Genomic DNA, 9571 nt, shown 5'->3' on the forward strand with positions numbered 1-9571 from the left:
GTGATGAATTGTATGAGCCCAAATAAAATGATTAAAAATAAATAAATAAAAAATAAAAGCACACACACAAAATTGTGTGAGCCAATTCCTTAAACTAAATCAACCAATCTCTCTCTCTTTCCTCCCTCCCTTCTTTCTTCCCTCTCTTTCTTACAGTTTCTGTTTCTAGAAACCCTTGACTTGGTTCTTGTCAAGATTCTAGCTTTACCTTTTTTGGAGTGATACATTTGTGAATGCTTAATATATTATAGTAAATAACTAAATAAAAGTAGCCTTGGCATGGGCAAATAAAAGATTATTATGAATTCATTATACTGCAATCCAATTACAGAAAATTAATTTTCTTGGATGAATAAATGAATAGAAAACTACCAGTAACACTGATTGGAGAGAAACTCGATACAGGCAGAGCTTTATCACATTGCTGAGTTCTGCAGCAGAATGTCCTCGGTGGACATCTCTTGCTGCTGTTAAGTCAGTTGTCAAGTTGTTGGCAAGTCCGTTCTCATTCATTTTGACCCTGTTTACAACAGAAGGAAACATTGCTTGGCCCTGCACCAGCCTAATTTTGTTGTTTGAGCCCATTGTTTCAGGCAGTGTGTCAATTCACTTTGTTGAGAGTTTCCCTCTTTTTCACGGGTCCTCTGCCAATGCCCTTTTCAAGGGCGAGTCTCTCCTGATTATGTCAAAAGTATGTGAGACAAAGTCTCCCCATCTTCCCTTCAAAAGAGCATTCTGGTTGCACTTCTTCCAACACAGATTTTTTTGCTGTGTCTTTAGAGATCTACAATTAATATCAAAGACATTTTGGAAAAACAGGCTATTAGGAGAGGTTACACTTTGCCTTAAAATATTACTGGGTCCTTCTATCACTGAACCACTTGGCAGGCCATTACAGTCCTTTATGCTTTTCTCTTAGATATTTGTCTTGTAATTAAAGCAAGCTGCTATAGGATGATTTGCACCTGAATTAAATGATCCCAGTCATACTGGCCAAAGGATATATATTAAAACACTATCTTTCTATTTTAAAGTATTATTTAAAACAGACAGAACTTTTATAGAATTAACAGCCCCATGTTTTTATTATAATAATTTCAGACTATTTTACACTTTATACAAATAATTTATTCTTATCATTACTATTAACTAAATTTTAACCCAACTCCATCTGTCCTCAGGCTTTTATTAGATTCTTTCTATCACGTCTGTATCTTACAATGTTCCAGTTGGACAGCTTACTTGAACCACCTACTATCATCTCCCCACTTCATATGACCAGCAGAAACGCCAATAATGGGATTTTCTCAGCTCATGGAAGTGCAGGCTAACTGTGTTTGACTGTTGACCCAATTTTATGAAAACAATTCAGAAATAGTTTTGTTGTTATGCAGCAACTCCTGCCCTTTACTGGCCCTTAATAGTTGTTCAAAAGAATGAAGTACTAGAAATGAAAACTCCCTTGAAGAAAGTAGCCTTAAAAATCGGTCATGTCATTTGTCCCCAAAAGCTTCCTTTCAAGTAGAAACTTTTCTTCTTATCACCATAATGGACTCTAGTGAGCCTCACTCTCCCACTTTCAGGCAGAAGTAAGTCTAGGAATGGGAATCGTGCTGTGTGTGGTGAGACCAGAACACCTTTCTGGCTGTGGGCTCTCCTACCCGCAAACCTTGGCCCTGAGCCTTTCTTTTTCTGAATGGTCCATTAGGTTATTATTTTTATTCTTATGATTATTTTTAATCATTTTACTGGGGGCTCGTACAACTCTTACCACAATCTCACGATCTGACTAATCAATCCCTAGCTGGCAGTTTCTACTTTCCCAGTACTGTGATTCGACTCGTTAGCACTTATAGAAGAATTATATCTTTCAGCTTCCCATTTAACTTCTCTTTCATTAGATAGTAAAGTGTTTCTGAGGCATAGCCAAACAATCAAACAAACAAACAAACAAACAAACAAACAAACAAACAAATGATCATGACAATGCACAGCACAGTCACTCTGGCCTCACGGTTACAAATTTCCAAGTTGCAGTAATAAAATCTCTTTTAAGCTTTACTTAGATGTCATTGGAAATGTTTCTTTTAGAATACAAGTCCTTTCAGCTAGGAGTAATGGGAATTTGATTTCCAAGTCAGACAAAATGCTCTGCTCGGTGGCAAGCTTCTAGAGGGGGGCTGCCTAGCACCAGGTATGATACACAGCACATTTTAAAGATTGGAGGTGAACTTTTGGTGAATGTGATTATTTCATGGTCAGGATACCCAAGTTATGCCCTATAAATCTTTTCTAGTTCCCAAGGCTTTCTTGGGAAAACTAAGTTCATAATGAATAAGGACAAAAAACAATTATAGTACAATCAACTGATAACTCCCAATTTAGGATTCTAATAAAATTGGCCAGAAGGCATGGCTTAGGCTTAAGGTTGAAGTGGTACCTCTCATCTTCCCAGCACCCCACACTCTGGATCACCCCACACCCATGAAGAGATAGAGACAAAGAGTGGAGAAAGGTGACTTATTTTTAGCAGGGGCTAGAAGAGGAAGATTAAGGAAGGTGGTTGAAACATCTCAACCACCAGGACTAACCTGGACCTGATGCAGAAAAGTAATGGGCGCACAGCATCTGGGTGCAGATTTTTAGGGTAAGATAGTCCTCCCTGTCGGTACAATGTGACACCACTGTCTGACACAGAAAGAGGAGCAATTCCTCCTCTTTAAGTGAAGAACTAATAACAAACTGAACAAGAACGGAGATGGTAGAATCTCCTCCCTCTGGTGGGTACTTAGTGTTTGTTCAAAAGAATGAATGAGAACAAGTGGCAAAAAAAAAAAAAAAGAACAAGTGGCATTGATTGGGAGTTGTGCCTACAAGAAATACCATTTGCATGCAAATTTTACATTATTAGTAACTAGGAGCCTTTAGTGAGGAGGCTGTGGGAAGGCTCATCCTTGTTTTTCTGAGTAGGCATTGGATGGGAAGTAAAGCCAGTGGCATTCTGCAAAAGCCCGAAGGAGATGCTTGGCATTAGGCATGTTAGTTTCAGACTGCATTGTTAGGTAGATAAATTCTGGGGACATTTACAGAATGTGAATGAATTTCATATGAAAGTTCCTCATATTAGATTTCCTTTTATTTTATTTTTGTTACAAATCCAGCTCCACTTTCCCCACCAAAGACCAAAAGAAAATACAGTCTCTAGGTCCTATGCAATGACAATTACGCCAGAGCTAGTTGTCATGTTTAGCTTCCACTTTATTTATTTATTTTTGATGAAGTTTTTAATTTTGATGATGTCCTGTTTATCCATTTGGTCTTTTTTTTTCCCCCCCAGGAAGTTCGATTTTTATTTGGTGGGTACAAGTGAGGCAGTGCAGGGCTACCAAGGCCTTCATGGATACAGAGCCACCACTTGTCCAAGGGACCACGGTGAGGGATGTATCTGACTCCACAGCCATCGGGATGAGGCGCTTCTCAGCCACCATATCCTCAAACTCATCGGCATTAAACTTCGTGAAGCCCCACTTCTTGGAGATGTGGATCTTCTGGCGCCCAGGGAACCCGAACTTGGCCCTGTGTAAGGCCTCAATCACATGCTCTTTGTTTTGAAGATTGGTGCAGATGGACACGATAACCTGGCCAATGTGGACTCTAGCCACTGTGCCTTGAGATTTCCCAGAAGCGCCTGAGGTAGTTAGTTCATTGTGCCAACCTGGCTGATAAACACATGTGGGGTTAATTAAAGGGTGGAGGGATGAATGGTTCAGTGAGCCTCACCTTTCTAGTTCTCGGGTCGCTTGCTTCTTGATGCTGAGGAGAAGCCCCATGGACCTACCCCAGTGCAGCCCTGGGTGCTGGAGCAGCCGCATGGAGACCCTTGCTAGCGCTGAGATGCTTACATGTTCACTAATTTGGCTTTCCTCCTGTAGTTGGCACCATTGAATGTATTTTGTGAGATTGAGGAAGACTTTGTGGATTGGTTTTGGACATATGGGTTAATGTTGGACTTGTGGGCTTGGGCAACACTAGGTTGGGATGTTTTCTTGATGTGAACTTTCCCTTTATATAACACTCTCTCTTATACATGAGTTTCTGTGGATTTGTTTCTCTAATGCACCCAGACTATCACAATGCCTCACATCCCAGTTTGGAGTCTAGTTTAGGGAAAGCAGAAATTAGCCAGGCCGGGGGCATCGAAAGGCAGCAAAGGGTTGTCTCCAAGGTCCCCTAGGGCAGCTTACACACATCAACAGGCTGCAGACACTACCGAGGAGGATTGCTGTTTGTAGCCATTGCACACCGGTCCCCACAACGAGGTCCATTTGGTCTTTTGTTGCTCATACATTTGATACAATATCTAACAACATCTAAGACCTTAAAAAAATTAATCATTTTATTGGTGGGTTCTTAAAAATCTTATGACAACCCATCATTCAATTGTATTAAGCACAATTGGGGGGAGGGGGAGAAAAGGGGAACCCATCACAAAGTTGGATATATAGCCCACCCCGCAGGGGGACAAATAACAGAAATGTGGGTGAAGGGAGACAACGGACAGTATAAGACACAAAATAACAACATATATAATTGATCAAGGATTCACAAGGGGGGGAGGGTAAGGGAGGGAGGGGAAAAAAGAGGAGCTGCTACCAAGGGCTCAAGTAGAAAGAAAACGTTTTGGAAATGTGATGGCAACTTGTGTACAAGTGTGCTTAATACAATTGAATGATGGATTGTCATAAGCTTTCACATTTCAAAAGTTAATAGATACTGGGAACAAATCCGGAAATAATATGCAAATGAATAAAAAGTTGGGAATTACTTGGAGCTGACGTTATACCAGGCAAAGAAGAGGATGAGGCAACTGTGTCTGTTTGGGAGAGTCTTTATCTTGGCTTCCACAGAGGAAGTGGTATCAGAGTTGCATCAACATACATTTAGGATTGGGGCAATATTCTAATGTACTCACTGCCATCAAGTCAGTTCCTGTTCAAAATGACTCTATTATAGGGCTGGGTAGAACTGTACCTGTGGGTTTCTGAGACTGCAAATCTAACCATCTGCATATACACCGCTCAGTGCTTATTGTTGTCAGCTGTTGGTTCCGACTGGCAGTGACCCTGGGTTCTAAGGGATGAAACACTGTCCAGTCCTAGGCCAGTTTCACAGTTGGTATCCTTCAGGCCATCGTTGCAGCTACTTTGTTAACCATTTTGCTTAGGGCCTTCTTTATCTTTGATAACCCTCTACCAAATAGGAGGTCCTTCTCCAGAGACGGGTTTCTCCTAGTGATATGTCCAAAGCATGTGAGATGAAGTCTCATTATCCTCCCTTCGAAGGAGCATTCTGGCTGTACCTCCTAGACAGATTTGTGCCTTCTGGAATTTAATGGTATATTCAAATGTTCTTTGCCAACACCATAATTCAAATGTATCCATTTTTCTCTTGTGTTCCTTATTCACTGTCTAACTTTTGTATGCATATGAGGTGACTGAAAATACTAAGATTTGTGGCATTCTCAGCCTGGTCCTCAGAGGGACATCTTTGCTCATTAACATTTTTAAGAGGTCTTGTGCAGTAGATTTGTAGAATGCAATGAATTATTTGATTTCTTGACTGCTGCCTCCGTGAGCATTGATTGTGGATTCAAGTAAAATGAAATCTTTGACATCTTTGATCTTTTTTTTTTTTTTCTTTTTTAACATTTTATTAGGGGCTCATACAACTGTTATCCCAATCCATACACACATCAATTGTGTGATCTTTTCTTCATTTATCATGATGTTGTCTATTGTCGAGTTGTGAGGACTTTTTCTCCTTTACACTGAGTTACAGTCCATACTAAGGGCTGTAGTCCTGATCTTTAGCAGCAAGCATCTCATGTCTCCTTGATTTCCGGCAAGCCAGGTTGTATTATCTGTTCGATTTAAACAACTTCCCACAGAACCGTGTAAAGGTTCTGCATGAGCACAATGAAGTGTTCTGGAATTCCCATTCTTCTTCTTCTTTTTTTTTTCAAATGAGTTGCTTTAGTTCCAGGTGGCACACAAGTCTGGGCCTAACAAAGACCGAAGAGCAGCACTGGCAGGATTATGGACTGAGTTCACTCTGCCCTCTCAGCTACGATAGGTTGGCTGGGTGAGAGAACTCAAAAGATGAGCCATTGTATGTTTTTTTCTTCTTTTTTTACAAATATTTATTCTTAAATGTATAGCAAGCGCCAACATTTTAACTATAGGGGGCAACAGATGTTATAGCAGGGAATCCAGATGTTTAAACTGGAATGGACTCAAGGGTCCTCATTGCCCCAGTCACCAAGAATAATTTACTTTGTGCCAGATTTCTACATTCTACCTGTGGCCACGGGGCCCTTCCCCAGGGTCTTTGCTTTTAGCTTCTCAAGTTTCTTCTGCTCTTCCTGTTTCTGCTTGAAAGCCTTCTCTTCCTATTCCTTTCCTTGGGCTGTTTCAGGGGCTTCTTGCCACCTTCAAAGCCTGACATGGCCCCTGCTGTGCCTTCCCCAGATCTGCCACCAAAAAGCAGAGTGTGGGATTCCCATTCTTCACAATGTTATCCACAGTTTGTTATGATCTACACAATCCTCTTCTGTCTGGAGCTGGTTTGAATTTCTCAACTCCCTGCTGATGCACTGCTGCAACCATTTTTAAGTTAACTTCAATAAAATCTTACTTATCTGTGACATTTCCTACTCTTGTTCAATAATCCCTCATTCTGCAGGGTTATCTATTTTTGGAATGGGCTCAAATATAGACCTCTCTCAGTCACTTGGCCAGTTAGCTGTCTTCCAAATTTCTTGGCAAAGATTAGTGAGTCTTTCCAGTACTGCTTCAATTTGTTGAAACATTTCAGTTGGTATTTCATCACTTCCTGGAGCCTGGTTTTTAGTTAATGTGTCCAATGCAGCCTGGAGTTCTTCCTTCAGTACCCTTGGAGCTGATGCAATGGTACCAACCAACCAACCAACCAACCAAACAAACAAACAAACAAACCAACCACCATTGAGTCAGTCCTGACTCATAGTGTCCTATAGGACAGAGTAGAACTGCCCGTGTGGGTTTCCAAGACCATAACTCTTTATGGGAGTAGAAAGCGTCATCTTTCTCTTGCATAGCAACTGACTTTGAACTGCCGACCTTGAATGTAGTCCCCCAACAAGTAACCACTACCTTTACAGTCTCACTCTGGTTCTCCGCCAGTGACATTTATAATACTGTTCTTTATCAGAAAATTGCTGTCATTCTTTTCTTTCTATATCAACATTATTCATTCTAATCTAAGCTGTATTATTTCCATTCCTCTGATACACACCAATGCCGGCTATCCGTGTCCTGTGAGTTGGGGAGAGTAAACCTCTAAGCTGTTGTCTGACTGGTTTCCAAAATGATGCTGCATGTTTTAACTGGACTTCGTGTGGTACGCTAGTAAAAAAAAAAAGAAAGAAAGAAAAGGCGGGGAATGGAGGGAAGGGTTCTTTTGGTTTTCAGGCTGTTAACTGTAATTAGCCTGGTTTCTGAGATGTAATTATCTTGCAATCTCAAAGCAAACACCCTGGAGGAAATTGCACTGTTAAAGACAGCATGGCATTAAAAATAAATTATTACCCTGATGCCTGCTATTGCTGCTTATGTGTTGTGATCTGTCAAGGTTTCTGTTAGCTAGTGCTTGTTTAGGGTTGGAGTTTTGTAGCATGTTGCCACTATTTGTGCTAGAGGGGTGGGGGGCTTAGTTTGCTTAGTGGTAATGGTGGAAACATTTGCCATTCTGGCTCTGCTGGCTGGTATAACACCGCCCATCGCCTCCTCACCTGTGTGGTGAACATCGCAAACGGCTTTTGAGGTCGAGGAAAGAGAGTACCGTTGGTCTCCTTTAGCAGTGACTAACGGTGAATGAAGCATCATAATTCAAAGCTCAGGTAATTCCAATAAGAAAGATCCGAATGACTTGGTGACGGCTGCAAGGAAGGTGGAATTTCACCTGTGTACGGGACAGATGCTCATAGGCACCGGTAAGAATGTAGGGTTTAGAATGAGAGCTCCTGAATGTGAACATACGACTGTGGGCTCGAACATATTACCCGGGCACTGCACAAAGGCTCCTTCGGACACTGGCCGCTCACCAGTGCACTTCAGCTGAGTCACGTAGCAATGGGGCTGCACTCATTTGTCGACACCATAGGGATGCTTAAAATCATTTATCTGCCTAGAGTACATGATAAAGGGGGGGAGTATGGATCCCCATTTATGGTCTGTATAATCTTGACCACATTACTGATTTGCTGAAATTCTGCTTTCTCATAGATAAAAAGAAGGATGACTATCATAACAATAATAATAATTCCAAGGATTATTTTGAGGACTCAAACGGAATCTCAGAAACATGTGGTTCAATAGATGGTAGGAGTTTTGATGATAATGGTGATAATGACCAGCACAACCATTGTCAGCAAGTAGTCACTTGAGTTTGAGGCTGTACCAGCCCTGGGCCAGCCACGGCATGCACAAGAGGCGTAAGAACTGGGCTTACTGTCTCTCAGAGCTGAGGTCTGGCTAGAGGAATTGGACGCAGACAACAATAGGTAATTAATCGCTTTTGTGTGAGTTCTGTAGGGTAAGAGTTCCACAATCTCTCTAGCAACTTATCTTTCCTGTTAATTCAGTAGTAGGACCAGCTTTTCTGACCTATCAAAAGGAAAGAAAGGAAAAACCCAATAGAATTTGGAGTTGAGGATGCAGTACAAAGAGGGAGTGGAGGAGGAGTCGGCAACTGTGGGGCACAGGAAATTGGAAAGGGGACGTGAGAGTGATCAGTAATCCAAAGAAAGCTTTGACCAGGTAGAACACTTTATTTGCTTTCGATGAGCCCAGCTGATTTGTGCTACAACTAATTTACATAACTGAAACCCACAACTCTTTATGATGAACACTTCATTTTAGCCCACATCTTTACTTTTCCTTGTTAAGTTTCATCCACACCTCTGAAGTTTCAGTAATGAATTATAAAATAGAAGGCCAAGTAAGCCTGAGGTTGGTGTGGTCAGGTGCTGTCGGTTGGTTCTGACCCATAGCTACCCTATGTCCAGTGGTCCTACACCATCCTCCTGAACCGTTGCTATGTTTGGGCCCTGTGTTGCAACCACAGTCCCTCTCATGGAAGTTCTTCCTCTTGTTTGCTGACTCTCTACCAAGAATCATGTTCTATTAAGTTTTCCCAGGTTTCTATCTCACCATCAGTAATATAAAGTCAACTAGCTTAGAGCTAGTATTAGCACAAATTTTTATTATTTTAAAATAATTTTAATTAGTATTATTAACAATGAGTAGTATTAGAATAATTAGAAAAAAACAACACCTCTGGTTTGAAGAGCTTTAAAACTAGACTAGAATGTGCAGCTAAAGACGCTTTACTCTGTTGCCTTACATTCTGAGAGTGACTTCACCAACACTGGTCTGAAGGATGCTGATTTCTAAAAATAATTTTAACAAACAAAAAAGCCACTGACATACAAAATTTAAAAGAAGAGAAAAAAACAAAAAACAAAACAAAAAAA

The 9571-nt window shown here is 41.0% G+C and overlaps 1 non-coding gene across 1 annotated transcript; it reads right to left on the reverse strand.

The window, feature by feature from the left end:
* Positions 1–4212: 4212 nt before the first annotated feature.
* Positions 4213–4342, reverse strand: LOC115868644. Its single transcript, XR_004045720.1, has one exon. It is a non-coding gene; the product is annotated as a small nucleolar RNA SNORA70 (small nucleolar RNA).
* Positions 4343–9571: the final 5229 nt, after the last annotated feature.

The sequence above is a fragment of the Echinops telfairi genome, unplaced genomic scaffold (genome assembly GCF_000313985.2).
Source record: "Echinops telfairi isolate 266 unplaced genomic scaffold, ASM31398v2 ScPeMD7_16;HRSCAF=60, whole genome shotgun sequence".
In the NCBI taxonomy this organism is placed as follows: Eukaryota; Metazoa; Chordata; class Mammalia; order Afrosoricida; family Tenrecidae; genus Echinops; species Echinops telfairi.